Here is a 19329-nt window from a genome sequence, read left to right on the forward strand (position 1 = left end):
GTGCATTTATTTTTAAGTTTATTTATTTATTTTTTTGAGAGAGAGAGTTTCACTCAGTGGCCCTGGGGTTGAGGACCATGGCATTATAGCTCATAGCAACCTCAAACTCTTAGGGCCAAGTGATTCTCTTGCCTCAGCTTCCTGAGTATCTGGAACTATAGGCACCTGCTTGAATACTTGGCTATTTTTAGAGATGGGGGTCTCACTCTTACTCAGGCTGGTCTCGAACTCTAGAGCTCAAGCAATCTACCTACCTCAGCCTCCTAGATGCTAGGATTACAGAAGTGAGCCACTGTACCAGACTATGGCTTTGAATTTAAATAGAAAATTTCAATTCCTGTGCTAGTATTTTTTCAATATTTTCTGATTTTCAAGTTTAGCTAGCATATCATTGAATATAATATTTAATATCTTCTTTATATATTTTAAAGTAGCGTATTTAACGTATTTTAATTATCCCTATAGCAATTGTCATCACTTTAGAAATGAACATTCAGGGAAATGAAATCCATAATTGTTTGTACCCTCATATTAATCTGAATTAAAAAAAATACATTAGTATATAAAAATTTTAAGAAAGTGGGCGGCGCCTGTGGCTCAGTGAGTAGGGCGCCGGCCCCATATACCAAGGGTGGTGGGTTCAAACCCGGCCCCGGCCAAACTGCAACCAAAAAAATAGCCGGGCGTTGTGGTGGGCGCCTGTAGTCCCAGCTACTTGGGAGGCTGAGGCAAGAGAATCGCTTAAGCCCAGGAGTTGGAGGTTGCTGTGAGCTGTGTGATGCCATGGCACTCTACCGAGGGCCATAAAGTGAGACTCTGTCTCTACAAAAAAACAAAAAAAATTTTAAGAAAGAAATGTAATCCTTTGATTAAAAAAAAAAAAAAAAAAAAACTAAGGTAGAAAACATACCTAAGATTTGTCTCAGCCAAAGAGTGAGGGAGTTTGGGTTTTTATATACTACCTTCCATCCACCATCACAGAGGACAGCTCTTAGGGTCAGCCCCTACCATGTCTAGCTTGCCACAGTGCTGCAAAGGAATCTATAGCTGTGAGAGAAAGCACACCAGCAGAGAAGTACAGGTGCTTTCAATTGGAAGTTGGGCCGATGTTCACCTAAATGATAAAAGCAAAGGGATACTTTTGAGACAACTACAATGTCTTTAAGAATATGATAGTAAAAAGGGGCTGAATTCTTATATTCAGGCTATCCCACAGAATAATTTAAAACTAGGATACAAATTAGGTGCCAAGTCTAATTAACTCATTTTGCCCTATTCCCACTTGATTTCTCTGTTAAAAAGGCTCCTGAGTCCTTACCCAGGGCCAGCAGGACATTCTTGATTAGCAGTTTGGCCATGAGCCCAGGAGGGGGTTAGTATTAGTTCATTTGCCATATATGTCTTATCCTTTTTTCAGAAAAGCTCCTAAATCTTTATGTGGTTAGTTTATCAAAAATAATAATTCACCAATTTACTGATGATAGAAAAATAGTAGGAACAACAGTAAGAAGATTGCTACATCTAGCTAAGCAGCTATAAATACCAGTTATAAGTTAACACCTAAACAAGTTAAGAAATGTGTTTTTTGTAATGAGAAACTTAGTACATGAACTGGTTAAAAGTTTTGTGAAGGTATAAATTTGAACTTTTGTAAAACAAACAACTTTTTCTTGCTCTAAATTGCATTCTTTTTTTAATACCAACTAGCTAGGATTTTATGTCAGATGCTGTATATATAATATCTCTTCAGTATTAGAAATGTCAATAGTTTTTATCCAATGGATTCAATATTCTACATTTCTCTTATGTAGATTTTATAGATTTAATGATTCCTAGCATAAATGTAGGTTAAAATCTGGCTTCTGTATTATAGCAGTTTAGAACTTCCTAAAGGCAAAGTGATTTATACTTCTCAGGGATAATTTAATCCAATTTAACATAGCTCATATGTGACTAAAGAAGTAAATGAAATTTTTTGAAGCTGCCGCCTACTCACTTTTTAAGAGGTTGATTCAGTTTTGATTATTATTTTGGGGTTGAGACTAGGGTGACTTTAGGCTGAATTATTTATCCCATCTTCATACATATTTTACATATGAACTCCTTAACTTGTGATGATAAACAAGTAGATTTGACTATGTAATATTGGAGGTGAAAAGTAAAAAGAAATCATAAAAGATTGTCTTCCTAGATCCTTCCATTATATTTCGAGCTTCTGATGCTGGTAATTTTTAGAGGGAAGAAAAAAAAAAACTAAGCAAGTCAATTATAGATGGAGAACAGTAACTACAGCAAAGTTTATAGATGTGTGAGGTTTGGTGAGTAGTCATTTCCTTCCCAAATCAAAAATCTTGATTTGTTTTTGTTTCCTATATAATTAAGGCAGAGCATTAGACTATGAAATGAATGCAAGTGGAGAGAGAGAGTTAGAGCAGACATTTGTAGGCCATTTGAAATATTTTGGCTTTAACTCTGAATGACATGGAAAGGATTTGGAAGGTCTTGAACAGGGAAGAGATGTTTAAATATAAGTGGCTAGAATTTCCTTGTGTTGAATAGCAGTGACAATAGTGAGCATCCTTGTTGGGTTCCAGTTCGAAGTGAAAATGCTTTCAGTTTTACTCCATCCAGTTGGATATGGATTTGTTGTAGATGTTGCAGATGATCTCTGTCAGTTTAAGAAATGTCCCATCTATGCCTATTTTCTTAAGTGTTTTTGTCAGAAAAGGATGCTGAGTTTTTTTTGAATGCTCTTCCTGCATCTATCAAGATCATAAACTCTTTGTTTTTGCTTCTATTTATGTGGTGAATTTTATTTATGGATTAATATATGTTGAACTAACCTTTTTTACATGGGATAAAGCCCGCCTTACCATGATGAATACTTGTTTTAATGTATAGCTGTATTCTACAGCTAATCCTATTGCTAGGATTTTATTGAATATTTTTGTGTGGATATTTATTAATGATACTGGTTATAGTATTCCTTTTTGATCAAGCAAGAGAAGGATATCAAGGGTGTTCACATGGGAACAGAGGAGGTCAAACTCTCACAATTTGCTGATAATATGATCTTATACTTGGAAAACCCCAGGGCCTCAACCACAAGGCTCCTGGAAGTGATGGAGAAATACAGTAACATCTTGGGATACAAAGTCAATTCCCACAAATCAATAGCCTTCACCTTCTCCAATAACAGACAAACTGAGAATCAAATCAAAGACACAATACCTGTCACAGTAACTTCAAACAAAATGAAATACCTGGGAATGTACCTAACAAACAATGTGAAGGACCTTTACAGTGAGAGCTATGAAACCCTGAAAAAAATATAGTAGAAGATCTTAACAAATGAAAGACCATATCATGCTCATAGCTGGGAAGAATCAACATTGTTAAAATGTCCATATTACCCAAAGCAATCTACAGATTTAATGCAATCACCCATCAAATACTAATGTCATACTTTGAAGAACTTGAAAACACAATACTTTGTTTCACATGGAACAAGCAAAGAAACAAACAAACAAACAAACAAATAAAAAAACCCTGACTAGCCAATGTCATTTTAAGAAATAAAAATAAATCTGGAGATATCATGTTACCAGATTTCAGGTTATACTGCAAATCTTCAGTGATCAAAACAGCATCATATTAGAATAAAAATAGACACATAGATCTGTTGAACAGAATAGAGACCTTAGAGATGATCACTGATAAAGTAAACAAAAGCATATACTGGGGGAAAGAATTCCTATATAATAAATGGTGCTAGGAGAATGGGTTAGCCACATGTAAAAGACTGAAACTGGGCCCATACCTCTTACCACTTACAAAAATTAACTCATACTGGATAAAAGATTTAAATCTAAGACACAAAACTATAAAAACTCCAGAGGAAATGATATAGGCCTGTGGGAAGATTTTCTGAAGAAGACCCCATTGGCAGTTGCAGCAACAAAAAAAATAAATAAATGAGGCATGATCAAGCTAAAAGGTTTTTACATAGCTAAGGACACAACAACTAAAGCAAATAGACAACTTTCAGAATGAAAGAAAATATTCACATGTTACAAATCTGACAAAGATCTAATAACCAGAATCTACAAAGAACTCAAACTAATCAACAAGGAAAGAATAATAGAATCCTATTTATAAGAGGGCAAGGGACATGAAAAGAACCTTCTCCCAAGAAGACAGACAAATGGCCAACAAAAATATGAAAAAAAAGCACCTCTTCCCTAATCATCAAAGAAATGCAAATCAAAACCACCTTGAGACATCACCCAGATCCAATGAGAAAAGCCCACACATAAAGTTCCAAAGCTACAGATGCTGTCATGGATGTGGAGAGAAAGAACACTTTCACACTGCTGGTGGGATTGCAAACTAATATAGCCTCTATGAAAAGAAGTACGGAGAATGCTCAGAGTTTATAAACCGTCCATTTGATCCTGCAATCCTATTACTATGTATTTACCCAGAAAAAAAAAATCATTTTACTACAAGAACATTTGTGCTAGAATGTTCATTGCAGCTCAATTTAAAATTGCTAAGATGTAGAAACAACCCAAGTGCCCATCAACTCATGAATATATAAATAAATTATGATATATGTTATGTCATGGAATACTAGTCAGCCATAAACTGAGACTTTACATCTTTTGTATTTACCTGGATTGAGTTGTAGAACTTTCTCCTTAGTTAAGTATCACAAGAGTGGAAAAACAAGTATCCAAAGTATGCAATACTGATATGAAACCAATAGATAAAGAACTGCACCCCAACGTGAGAGAAAAACACAATTAAATTCAAGTGGAGGAGGGAGCAGGGAAAAAGAAGAGGGGAGGAAGGTAGGGAATTGGTAAGCTCTCATCTGTGGGCACAATGTTAGATATGAAGCACACCCCCTGGGTGAAGGGCTCAATTACAACTTGAACTTACCCAAATAATGTGAACAATGTAACCTAATCATTTGTACCCTTATATCAATCTGAAATATAAAAAAATAAGAAATTAAAATCAATAAATACATAAATAAACATAAGTGGTTTGCTTATGTTTTAAAATTATCTCTCTATTTGATAAAAGTAAAAGTATAAGGGTGGAGGTACGCAGAGTAGTTAAGAGGGTATTAAAACAATGTACAGAAGGTCTTCATGTAGTATCCTTTAATTCAGCCTTGTTTTTTAATAATGTCCTAGCCAGGGCCACAGTCTGTGTGGTGTTTACATGTTCTTTCCATGTCTACCTGTTTTCTTCTAGGTATTCCAATTTCTTTTCATATCCCAGAGATGTACATTTTAGGTTAATTATCATGCCTAAATGGTCCAGGTCTGAATCAGGGGTGTGTGTGTGTGTGTGTGTGTGTGTGTGTGTGTGTGTGTCTGTGTGTCTTGCTGTGGAATGAATGGTGCCTGTCTAGGGTTGATCTCACCTTTTGTCCTGAGCTTCTGGGATAGGCTCTGGCCACCTGTGACCTTGAGCTAAAATAAGCAAATTGGGAAATGAACGAATAAACATAAATCGTTTAAAATAAAAATATATAAAGTTTATGATGATTATATAAATGCACAACAATAAATGATGTGGTAGGAAAGCACTCAGTGAACCCAGGATGCTTGTTCTTGTTTGATTTTTGAACTATGTGGTGGTAGGAAGCACCATATTTTGCTAGGTACAGAGCACTACTGTGTACAATGTGTACCCATGTTTTGGGCCAAACTTTCAGGAACAAAATTTTAATTTTAATTTTTTAATTCAAATTTTCATTTATTTACATTTAGGTACTAGCTTTTTGTATTATAAAAGAATTTATTTCTCTTTTCTCATGTTATAGTACAAGAAATTTTGTGTAACAAATAATTACAAAATAAGAGAATAGATAAAGGTACAATAAATGTTATATACCAGTAACAAATTTATTGTATTTGCACGTGATAGAAAGCCAAGAGATCTTTATCCCTGCCCAGATCATAAGTATCGTATTCTTCAATTTCTACATTACCAGTGTCTTCTGAAGACTCACTTTCTTCATCCTGGTAAATTTCATCATTTTCAGTTCCATGTATAGCATTGTTGATGCTACAATTTTTTTTTTCTTGAGACAGAGTCTTACTATGTCACCCTCAGTAGAGTGCTGTGGCATCACAGCTGACAGCAACCTCAAACTCTTGGGCTCATGTGATTCTCTTGCCTCAGACTCCCAAGTAGCTGGGACTACAGGCACCCACCACAACGCCCAGCTATTTTCTGTTGCAGTCGTCATTGTTGTTTTGCTGGCTTGGGCAGGGCTCAAACCCGCCAGCCTCGGTGTATATGGCCTGCGCAGAAACCACTGTGTTATGGGTGCCAAGCCGATGCTAATTTTAAAAACAATTTCTCAACCACCTTCTTCTCCACACTGTTCATGATCTTAGGATCTAATCACAAACCTGGGTGATGGACGCTGTCTTGATTCTGCCTAAAGATAAAGATGTCAGTTCAATTATTACCAGATGACTATATCTAGCATGCCCACTATTGAAAACAAGCAAAGCTTTCTTTCTTTCTTTTTTTTTAAGTTATCCTCCAGGTCTTCATGACCAGACTTATGAAACTGTTTTTCATGTCTTCTTGATTCATCCATTCTTTTTCACTCAAGTGGACTATAACTGCACTTGGATTCTTTTCTTTCAGAAACATTTTTTCTTTTGAAGATGATAATTGTAGGTGGTAGCTCTGTCCCATCTGCACAGAACAACAGCGAAATGGGTTTTCTCATGGCCACAGTTTTAATAGCCCCAGTCTTTCCTCCTCCATGTCTGCAGTCCTGTTGGATGGCATCTCAAATGTGATGGGACACCTCAGAGTTGTGAGTCTTTCCAAGATTGATAAAATAAGAATGAAATTTAAAAATGTGGTTATTACAGTCTGCTGGAAGTTTTTGAGTAAGTTTTGTTCAGGTCCTCATGCTTAAACCTTCTTCCTTTAGGAAGTTAAAGCACCATTTGGGTGTCCCTGAGAAATCTTCAATGGTTTTTCCTCATGTAATCCTTTTATCCTCTTGTTGAGTCATATTGGTCAAAACAGAAATCCCAGACTGATGCTGCTTCCCCTCCTTCTCCACCTCCAGCCACTGTGGAGGTTTCCCTTGCTTTGCTTTCTTCTATCTTGGCATCTGAAGCAACTTTTCTTCCTGTTGCCACCACAATCTGATGACGTCGTCCGCGGAAGGAGGTCCCAAGTGTCGCTCGGTTGCTGTGTTTCCATGCTCTTTAGCATATTTAATAACTGTCAGCTCAAAGGTTGCAGTGTATGAAAGAAAATCCATGGGATTTTCTAATAATTTTTGTAAAAAATATCAGCCAGTTTGCTAGCTTCTGCCTAAAATGTATGAGGAGAAACACATCATTTTTCTTTCTTTCTTTCTTTTTTTTTTTTTTTAGAGACAGAGTCTTACTTTATGGCCCTCGGGTAGAGTGCCATGACGTCACACAGCTCACAGCAACCTCCAGCTCTTGGGCTTCCGCGATTCTCCTGCCTCAGCCTCCCGAGTAGCTGGGACTACAGGCGCCCGCCACAACGCCCGGCTATTTTTTGGTTGCAGTTTGGCCAGGGCTGGGTTTGAACCGCCACCCTCGGCATATGGGGCTGGCGCCCAACAACACATCATTTTTCATTGGCTGAAAATGCTTTCATTGCAAGTTCATTGTAAATTAAACAAAACTGATTACTGTATTCCAGGATATTATTTTGCATATAAATATCATTATTGCTTTCTAGAGTTATACTTTTAATTCTTAAGAATAAATAAAATAATTTGAAAAATTATATAGATACATAATTAGCACTACCTGCCCATGTATAATATGCATCCTTATTTTATTTTCCCCTCACAAATCTAGGTGAAAAGTGTGCATTATACATGGCAAAATACAGTAATTCTTTGAATTTTCACTTTGAAAATATTTATTCTGTGACTTAACCCATCACCAGATTGCAGCAACTCACCGATTTTTGAAAAATTAGGTAATTATATTACTTGTTTGTATTAATCTTTCTCAAGTGTATATATAGCTCACATTTATTTCTATGTTTACCATTAGAATTATTTGGGTCTTTATTTAGAAGTTTAGTGATGTTTTTGTAACAAAAAATATGCTCTATGAATTTAACTCTTGTTTGTTTCAATTAGTTTATAGTAAAATTGACTTTATTATAGTTTGTCATTGGGATTAAAGTTGTAATTTCTAAGTACCAATCAACAATATTAAGTGAGGATTTACTGTAGGCAAAAGGATAACAATAGCTGCAACCGAAGAGTTAGTTACACATAGTGATGGTAAGCAGTTGTATTCTTTTTTTTTGTTGTTGTTACATGAAATACTTTTATTTTAGACATCCAAGGAAAGTTGTTTCAGAATCTACTAATAATTTAAAGCAAGCAGCTATATACAGATAACAAAAGCAACTTTTTGTTATAGCTTAGTACATAGCATCCAAAGCAAACAGGCATGAGACAATGCATATTTATGTAGCATTAAAACCAGATGAATAGCATATTGTGGGGCAGAGAGAGGGATGGAGGAAACAAAGTGAAAGAACAATGTTTCCAAGGCTTCAAATGTATAATGGTAAATTCCTCATTTGATAGCACATCCAAGTGCTTCAAATGTAGTGCATTACAACAAGAATGGTAAGAAAGGAAATAACTTCTGTATACCTGCCCAATACTAAGTTTGGTCAAAATACATTTTCATAGGTCTTCTTTCAGTGGCAAACCAGTTTGATCATGTTCTGAAGCTACTGTTTAATAACTTACTTAACTCAGGATTTATGGTCTCTAGATATAAATAATGAATTATTTGGTACTTTTCCTTTTATATTTTATTAAAATATACAATAGTGATCAATATTAAAAGTTTTAATATTCAGAAATATAAAGCCACAGTTAACAAAGCATTAAGTATTTAAATGAAGACTTAATATATTAGAAAGGCATAACTAGTAAAATATAAGTATTTAGGAATTGAAATTGAACATTAGAATTTTTTAACTATATACTTAAACTCAGCATTAATACTTTGGAAAAGTTTCTATTAAGCAACAGATATTGTAGAAGAGATTTTCCAGACATAGCTTTCTATATTCTTAAAATATCATTGTATAACACAAATGTGATTCAATAAACGTGGTACTATAAAGTTTCTTAAAAACTGAATGTTTTAACTTTAAATATTATATAATAGTACAGATTCATTTTACTTTCTTTTTATCATATATACCCTTATATGATACATTAGAACACATTAGCCCATATAGATTGTACGATATCACACAAACTCATCTCCCCACCTCCCAGTGTTTGAAGACCAAACCACACTATATATTATGGGACTGCTTATTTAGATCTAGCACTTCAACTATATATTTTTTGGTAAACACTTTAATGATTGCCAGGTTTTCCTCTTGTAAGATTAATAACAGATAGTTCATTAATGATAACACGCATATGTTTAAAATGAAATATGACTCAAAATACTCATAGGCCATATTTTGTCTAGATGAGATAAAATCAGTTTCCAACAGGAAGGAGCTATATAAAGATCACACAAATAATGAAAATAAAAAAGAGAAGAATTAGGAATGAGAACAGAAAAAAAAATACAATCTTAACAATACTGGCTCCAAAATGTTCTATTATTATGCAAGATCATCAGTCACCAAGCTGAGGATATTTTCTTTCATATGTATACGAGCACTCTATTTCCTCTGTGAAATTCTTCATACTTGATGAGTAGTGTATTTACTACACAGGGACATTAAAATACTCATGACGTCGCTCCTGCAGTAGGTCGGCCTGCTTGATTGCTTTAGGACATTTTTCTTGGATGTTTCCTGAACTTGACCTCATCTAAAATAAACTCATCTAAAATAAAATAATCCTTCTCCAAATTAAAGATGATATCAAGTTCACACACACTGCAAAAATACTTGTCAAGTAATTCCATGTAACGATGAATTATTTCTAGGGCAATTAGTTCATTATCCCTATCCGCAATAGCACAGCAAAAATACAGACTATCGTATCTTTTGTAAACAGTCTTCAGCTCTCGCCACCCAAGAAAGCTTCACATTTTAGGTTTCCATGCTAAAACAGTTTGAACGAGTTCTCTTATAATCTTTTTCTTCTCTATGTCTGATAGTGGGACATACCATTTCTGCAGCCGAAGCTTTCCCTGACGACTAAAAGCAACATAAACTGCATGGCAGCTGCATGCGCAGCAAGGCTCTGCTGACCAGGGCAGTGGTTGGGGGAAGCCCCTGTCACTGAGCTAGCAGTTGTATTCTTAATTTTTTGAAGTTACAGCTGACATCATTTGCTGATTTATTGGATGCAGGTATAAGAAAGAGAGGAACCAAAGATTGAGTCTCAGACATCATGACAAAATGATTTACTACTATTGAGCAAATATAAACTTAGTAAGTTTGTTATGCCTGATACTAATCTGAAATTTAAGAGGTCCATGTAGAAACATAATTACAAAGAAACTGGCATATAACTGTTACTAAAGCAACAAGAATGATGGGTTCACCCTATGTCTATACATAGACAAATAGGATGAACCTATGGCACTCTGAGGATATGAAGAAAGAAATCACAGGAGGCTGTGAAGGTAGAGCCAAGTCAGGTAGAAGCAGAACCAGGAGCAAGTGGGATCTCTGAAGTCAAGTGAAGAAAATGTTTCCCGCAGAAGAGAAAGTGATCAACTATGACAAGAGTTCAAGTGCTCAAGATGTGAAACGAAAATTTATGATTGAAAGTAAACATATTCAGCTCATTGTTGACCTTGATAAGAGCAGTTTCAGTGGAGAAGCAGTGGACATATCCTGATTGAAGTGGTTTAAGAGAGAACTGGATGAGAGAAACAGGCACTGAGTATAAATACTGTGGGTAATAAGTTTTTCTGTGAAGCAAAAAGGAAAAAAAGAAAATAGCTAGAAGAAGAGCATGTGGAGTCAAGATACTCCTTTTTGTTAACACATTAGGAAAAATTATGGCTGCTAATAATTTATGGGAATAATTGATAGAGGAAAAATTTATACAATAAAAAGAGGGAGTTGTGTTTTTAAGTTACCAAGAGTGGAAAGAAACACAAGAAGAAAATAAACTGGCTTTAGATAAGATCCTAGAGAGTGTACTCAGGATAACAGGAAGGAAAGCATAGCTACAATGGAGGTGGTGGCATGTAGAAATTCTCATTTGTTGTACGTTATTTTTTCACTGGAATAACAGGGAAAAAGAGAGAACAAAAGAGAACAAAATGTGGCAAGGAGTTGGAGTGTTGAGAAGAGATGGTGTGAAAATAGTGTAGCATAGAAGGAATAACAGAAATTCTACTAGGCTGTAATTTTATCCAGTTGGAAACAGTGTTTAGCAATTTAAAATATGAACAGTCCACTTTGTGTTGTGTTTGTTGTTTTTCTGTTTGTGTGTAACTTTCTTCTATCTACAGTTAACTGCATGGTGTGCAGCCACAGAACTGTAGAGAAATGGATTTAACCATGTCTGTTGTCTTGCCAACAGAATAGGATAAAAAAAAATAGATAAGAGAGTTGAAGTTATAAGTAAAATAAATAAATTTGTGACTAAGAAAATCAATTTATTAATAAGATTTGAAAAGTTTTATTATGGAATCCATCTTTCTCAGAGAAAATCATACAGATGGCAAGAATTGAACTTAACAACACCACCAAAAGAAAGAAAAAATGAAGAGAGGATAATAAGATGCATTAGAAAGGCTTAAAGCTATTTACACACATTCTAATACTTGTGTGATAGACCAGGAGCTTCTAAGTACTAAATGTTATTTAAACAGATTTTAAATTTATATTTGTTTGCTATGAAAAATATAGCTATTTTTAAACTTAAAATTAATTAAAAAAACAGAATTCTTTTACCAAACTTTAAACCTATGGTATTACACGTATAACTAAAAATATTTTGTTCATGGAAAAAAAATGTATCAAGCCATCTAATTTTCACCTTTCACCTTTTAGTCAGTACAGCTATTGTCTAAGAACCCAAGCAAGAATTTTAAGTTGGAAAGGATAAAAGTAAGCTCAGATTAAAACAATTCAATGAAGTAGACAACCACAGGCTCAGCGCCTGTGGCTCAAGCAGCTAAGGTGCCAGCCACATACACCTGAGCTGGTGGGTTCGAATCCAGCCCAGGCCCGCCATAACGGCTGCAACCGAAAAATAGCTGGGCGTTGTGGTGGGTGCCTGTAGTCCCAGCTACTTGGAAGGTGGAGGCAGGAGAGTTGCTTGAGCCCAGGAGTTGGAGGTTGCTGTGAGCTATGATGCTACAGTACTCTACACAAGGCGACAGCGTGAGGCTCTGTCTCAAAAAAAAAAAAAAGTAGACAACTACAAAACAGCTATAGTGAAGAATCATTGACAGCCACTTCTGTGGTTTGAACGTGTCTCCCAAAAAGCATGTGTTGGAAACTAAATCCTCAACATAGCATTGTTGGAAGGTCAGGCCTAAAGGCATGTGATCAGGCCAAGAGGGTGAAGTCAATAAATTATCACTGTTATCCTGGGAGTAAGTTCATTACAAAAGGAAGAGTTTGGCATCATTTTATACTTTGTCTCTCCCTCTTTCTATCCCCCCACTTTCTCTCTTCCCTGTCCTTTCCTTGCATCACTAGATGATGCAGGAAGAAGTCCCTCAATAGAACTGGCCCTTCAGTCTTGGACTTCCCAGCCTCCAGAATGTTGAGAAATCAATTTCTATTCATTATAAATTACCCAATCTCAGAAATTCTGTTGCAGCACAAAACAGACTAAGGCACTTATCATAAGCAAAAGTGGTAGTCTTTTGGATAATGAACTGTGAGCAGATTATAATGTATCATCTATAGGAGATATAACATCTTAGACTATTAATACTAAAAATAAGGGAATATGATAGGTACTCATGAAGGAAACAATGCTAGGTAGTAAAAATCAAACTTTTCCCATAATGTGCTAACTGTAATGAAGTTTAAAATTAAGGTATTGTTATGTAAAAATGATAGCTAAAATACACAGCCTACACTAAGTTCCCCTAGGATTTAAAAACAAAATTTTTCTAATGAGAAGCTCAAGGAATTACACTTGTGGTATGCTTTCACTAGTCTTCTATTTCTCTTTTAATCAATCTTTTCTCATCTTGATTATAATTAGTTCTATTTAATTTCACTTTTGACATGAAGCATACTGTTTTCTTTATATTCTAATTGCACTGTGATACAATTAAGAAGTGTGTTTGACAGATTTTCCAGTAGCAGTAAGAGCATCTGTTCTCAGTATGAATGTGATCTTCCTGCACTATCCAGCTGCCCTTTGGTCTTACTGTTTCTTCAGATGTTACTGGGTAGGCAGGTGTCATCTTGATGATTCTATCTCCCATCTCAAGTTCATTTGTACTGTTTGTGAAAATACCTGCAAATTCCTGAGTATGCATTTCCTAGATTTAGAAGGACAATTTGTTCAATAGGAGATATGAAACAATACTACTTATTACATTCCCCAAACTATCCTACTATAGTCTCCTCATTTATTCATAATTTATTTTTAGATGTCAGTAATGGCTGGGCATTTATTACTTGACTTTTTCTGTGCTATTTGAAGCTGAAGGTTTAATTTAGACTGGAATTTTGAGGTTGAAATATCTCTTTCCTATTATATTTGTCTACACTATGTATGTTCCAACAAATTAGGTTGGGATGATAGTTGTTAAACTTCTTATAAGAACAAAGGCATTACAACAACCGAATAACATCTAATCAAAGTGAATATCCAGAGCAATGGTGGGGGAAGGAGAAAAGATGGCTGACTGAAGCCAGCTTTCCACAGAGGCTCCCGTCCAGTAGGAGAGTTAAAGGACAAAAATTCAGCAAGTAACCTGGTGGATTTGAGCTGCACTAAGAGAGAAGGTTGAAGAATGCACGTCAACCCCGCTAATGCAGGCTGCAACCACAAGGATACAAACAAAAGGTACAAAATCCATCACCAAGCGGATGGGAGTCCCTTCCACCATAAGAATGGCTCAGAGGGCCCCACAAACAACTGGGCAGAGTTCAAAGGTCTTCCCACTACACTCCACAGAAGAGACCCTCTAAAAACTGGACCTACCTCCCCTACTAGGGTGCCAGGGCATCCTCCTGCCAGGCATAAAACTGTATAAACTGTATATAGTCTCAACCTGGAATTCTGAGTTCCCAGCGCTCCGCTTCACTCACACTGAGGTCTGGAGGCCAGTCCCAGTCAGGGGAGAGGGGACCGCACTGGAGTGGCAGTTCCCTGAGGCACAGTGCGACAGCCGTCTTTTGGTGACAATATGGTCAGGCATAAAACTGTAAAGCTGTGTGTGTTCTCTGCCCACAACCCCAGGCTCCCAGCACTCCCCGCGGTCCCCTCTGCTCTCGCTCCAAGGTCTGGAGGCCTGTAACCCAGGGGTCCAGACTCTTAGGCGATTGCTCGAAGGGTGTAGACAGTGCTAGGCTGCAGCCAGTTGGTGCAGACTCTAGGGTACGGGAGTGGAGAGAGGATGGTTGGCCAGAAGGTAGCTACACCAGAGCAGCGGTTGCCAGACCATAAAACAGCAGCCCTCTTTTGCTAGCAATACGCCTCACTACTGAACATTCTGAAGCCACACCCCCTGTCTCCCTGGGCAACCAGAGACTCTGAGTATTGGATTTGTCTGAGGCAACTCCAACTTGCAAACTGGGGAAACTCCCAGGGTGGGGCTGACCCAGAGGTCCGCTTTACTAAACCTAAGATGCACCTGGCCCTCAGGGGATCGTCAGCCTATAGACAATACAAGAGCAAAGACAAGCTGATTTGGAATTCAATTCAGCTTCTCTTCTGCAGGGGAACCACAGAGTTGTTCTGTTCTGTTCTGTCAGTAACATTAATCAGAGGCGAGACTGGACCTGAGTGAAAACCCCCCAACTTTCATCAGGCGCCCGAGGTTGTCAGACCTCACCTCCTCCTGCTGGACAGAGGCAGAGCGCAGCGGCCTGGCAGACTTCCTTGTGATTCAGGCAGGGGCAAATTCCTGGAGTACCGATTCACTACAGGCAACTGGGTCAGCCAACTGCAGGGCTATCAGTGACTGGGTGTGACAGTGGTGCAAGGTGGGGAAGGAGGGAGCAACCTTCCCAGACTGATCTAACCTCAGCAAATTTAAAGGAATAGAAATTATTCGATGCATCTTCTCGGACCACCATGGAATAAAACTTGAGCTGAGTAACAATAGGGATCTGCATACTCATAAAAAAAACATGGAAGTTAAATAACCTTATGCTGAATGATAGCTGGGAAACAGATGAGATTAAGAAAGAAATCGCCAATTTTATGGAACAAAACAACAATGAAGACACAAACTATCAGAACCTCTGGGACACTGTAAAGGCAGTTCTAAGAGGGAAATTTATAGCACTGCAAGCCTTCCTCCAGAGAATGGAAAGAGAGGAAGTTAACAACTTAATGTGACATGTCAAGCAACTGGAAAAGGAAGAACATTCCGACCCCAAACCCAGTAGAAGAAAAGAAATAACCAAAATTAGAGCAGAATTAAATGAAATTGAAAACAAAAGAATAAAACAACAGATCAATAAATCAAAAAGCTGGTTTTTTGAAAAGGTCAATAAAATAGATAAACCTTTGGCCAACCAAATCAGGAAAAAAAAAGAGTAAAATCTCTAATCTCATCAATCAGAAATGACAAAGATGAAATAACAACAGACTCCTCAGAAATCAAAAAAAATCCTTAATGAATATTACAAGAAACTGTATTCTCAGAAATATGAAAATCTGAAGGAAATTGACAGATACTTGGAAGCACGTCACCTTCCAAGACTTAGCCAGAATCAAGTGGAAATGTTGAACAGGCCCATATCAAGTTCGGAAATAGCATCAGCCATACAAAACCTCCCTAAAAAGAAAAGCTGGGACCAGATGGTTTCACGTCAGAATTCTACCAAACTTTTAAAGAGGAATTAGTGCCTCTATTACTCAACCTGTTCCAAAAGGTACAAAAAGAAGGAAGACTACCTAACACTATGCTATGTTGCTATGAAGCAAACATCACTCTGATCCCCAAACCAGGAAAAGACCCAAGAAGAAAAGAAAATTATAGACCGATATCACTAATGAATATAGATGCAAAAATATTCAACAAGATCCTAACAAACAGAATCCAGCAACACATCAAACAAATTATACATCATGACCAAGTCTGTTTTATCCCAGGCTCTCAAGGCTGGTTCAATATACATAAATCTATAAATGTAATCCAGCACATAAAGAAATTAAAAAACAAAGACCATATGATTCTCTCAATTGATGCAGAAAAAGCTTTTGATAATATCCAGCATCCCTTCATGATCAGAACACTTAAGAAAATCGGTATAGAAGGGACATTTCTTAAACTGATAGAGACCATCTACAGCAAACCCACAGCCAATATCATATAGAATGGAGTTAACTTGAAATCATTTCCACTCAGATCAGGAATCAGACAAGGCTGCCCATTGTCTCCATTGCTTTTTAACATTGTAATGGAAGTTTTAGCCACCACAGTTAGGGAAGAAAAGGCGATCAAGGGTATCTATATAGGGTCAGAAGAGATCAAACTTTTGCTCTTCGCAGATGATATGATAGTATACTGGAAAACACTAGGGACTCTACTACAAAACTCTTAGAAGTGATCAAGGAATACAGCAGGGTCTCAGGTTACAAAATCAACATTCATAAATCGGTAGCCTTTATATATACCAACAATAGTCAAGTTGAGAAAACAGCTAAGGACTCCATCCCATTCACAGTAGTGCCAAAGAAGATGAAATATTTGGGAATTTAACAAAGGACGTGAAAGATCTCTATAAAGAGAACTATGAAACTGTAAGAAAAGAAATAGCTGAAAATGTTAACAAATGGAAAAATATACCATGCTTATGGCTGGGAAGAATCAACATTGTTAAAATGTCCACACTACCCAAAGAATATATAATTTCAATGCAATCCCTATTAGCTCCACTGTCATACTTTAAAAATCTTGAAAAAACAATACTTTGTTTTATATGGAATCTGAAAAAAACTCGAATAGCCAAGACATTACTCAGAAATAAAAACAAAGCAGGAGGAACCAGACCTCAGACAATACTACAAATCGATAGTGATCAAAACAGCATGGTATTGGAACAAAAACAGAGAAGTAGATGTCTGGAAAAGAATAGAGAACCAAGAGATGAATCGAGCTACTTACTGTTATTTAATCTTTGACAATCCAATTAAAAACATTCAGTGGGGAAAAGATTCCCTATTTAACAAATGGTGCTGGGTGAACTGGCTGGCAACCTGTAGAAGACCGAAACCTACACCTTTCACCATTAACTAAGATAGACTTTCACTGGATCAAAGATTTAAAATTAAGACATGAAACTATAAAAATACTAGAGGAGAGTGCAGAGAAAACCCTTGAAGAAATCGGTCTGGGAGAGTATTTTATGAGGAGGACCCCCCAGGCAATTGAAGCAGCTTCAAAAATACACTATTGGGACTTGATCAAACTAAAAAGCTTCTGCACAGCCAAGAACACAGTAAGTAAAGGAAGCAGAAAGCCCTCAGTATGGGAGAAGATATTTGGAGGTTATGTCTCCGACAAAGGTTTAATAACCAGAATCCACAGAGAACTCAAATGCATTAGCAAGAAAAGAGCAAGGGATCCCATCGCAGGCTGGGCAAGGGATTTGAAGAGAAACTTCTCTGAAGAAGACAGGCACATGGCCTTCACATATGAAAAAATGCTCATCATCTTTAATCATCAGAGAAATGCAAATCAAAACTACTTTGAGATATTATCTAACTCTAGTGAGACTAGCCTATATCACAAAATCCCAAGACCAGAGATGTTGGCGCGGATGTGGAGAAAAGGGAACACTTTTGCACTGCTGGTGGGAATGCAAATTAATACATTGCTTTCGGAAAGATGTTTGGAGAACACTTAGAGATCTAAAAATAGATCTGCCATTCAATCCTATAATGTCTCTACTAGACATATACCCAGAAGACCAAAAATCATATCATAACAAAGATATTTGTATCAGAATGTTTATTGCAGCCCAATTCATAATTGCTAAGTCATGGAAGAAGCCCAAGTGCCCATTGATCCACGAATGGATTAATAAATTGTGGTATATGTACACCATGGAATATTATTCAGCCTTAAAGAAAGATGGAGACTTTACCTCTTTCATGTTTACATGGATGGAGCTGGAACATATTCTTGTTAGTAAAGTATCTCAAGAATGGAAGAAAAAGTACCCAATGTACTCAGTCCTACTATGAAACTAATTTAGGGTTTTCACATGAAAGCTATAACCCAGTTACAACCTAAGAATAGGGGGAAGGGGTAAAGGAGGGGAGGGAGGGGGGAGGTGGGTATAGAGAAGGGGATTGGTGGGATTATACCAGTGGTGCATCTTACAAGGGTATATGTGAAACTTGCTAAACTGTCTGTGAAGCTAGTGAATGATGCCCCATGATTATATCAATGTACACAGCTATGATTTAATAAAAACAACAACAACAACAAAAAGAAAAACAAAGTGAATAACCATACAAAAGAGTAGGTTACATTTTATTTACAAACATTATTTTATTGGATGTAAATGATCAGGAATAAGATTAGTTGAATAGTAATGTAACATGTCAAATGTAAAAAACTTACTTTGTTTTTGATAACGTAACTACCATACCCTGCGACCAATAGGTCAAGTTTGATGTCCATTATGAACTAAGCAATTCTGGCGTATACTTGGTTTTGTGAAATAAGAACTACAGAAAGGGAGAAATGTAGGGGCGGCGGCAGCTGCAAGAGAGGCTCACATCCAGAAGGAGAGTTAAAGGACAGAAATTTAGCATGTAACCTGGTGGATTTGAGCTGTACCAAGAGAGAAGGTTGAACAAAGCACATCAACCCCACTGAGGCGAGCTGTGACCCCAAGGATACAAACAAAAGGTACAAAATTCACCAAGCGGATGGGATTCACCTCCCCCCATGAGGACAGCTCGGAGTGCCCCGCAAATTAACGAGCAGAGTTCAAAGGTCCTCCCACTACACTCCATGGGAGAGACCCTGTAAAAACTGGACCTACCTCCCCTACTAGGGTGCCATGGTGTTCTCCTGCCAGGCATAAAACTGTATAAAACTGTATATATTCTCTAACTGCATCTGAGCTCCCACTCTGATGTCTGGAGGCCTGTCCCCTAGGAGTTCAGATTCTTGGGTGATT

At 37.0% G+C, this 19329-nt stretch overlaps 1 protein-coding gene and 1 pseudogene across 1 annotated transcript in view; both read right to left on the reverse strand.

Moving 5' to 3' along the window:
- The window catches only part of LRP1B (LDL receptor related protein 1B), a 2318354-nt gene that overhangs the window by 1127829 nt on the left and 1171196 nt on the right, over positions 1-19329 (reverse strand). The window lies entirely within an intron of this gene.
- Positions 9791-13493, reverse strand: LOC128590385 (AP-1 complex subunit sigma-2-like; annotated as a pseudogene).

Source organism: Nycticebus coucang, chromosome 7, assembly GCF_027406575.1.
Source record: "Nycticebus coucang isolate mNycCou1 chromosome 7, mNycCou1.pri, whole genome shotgun sequence".
Taxonomy (NCBI): domain Eukaryota; kingdom Metazoa; phylum Chordata; class Mammalia; order Primates; family Lorisidae; genus Nycticebus; species Nycticebus coucang.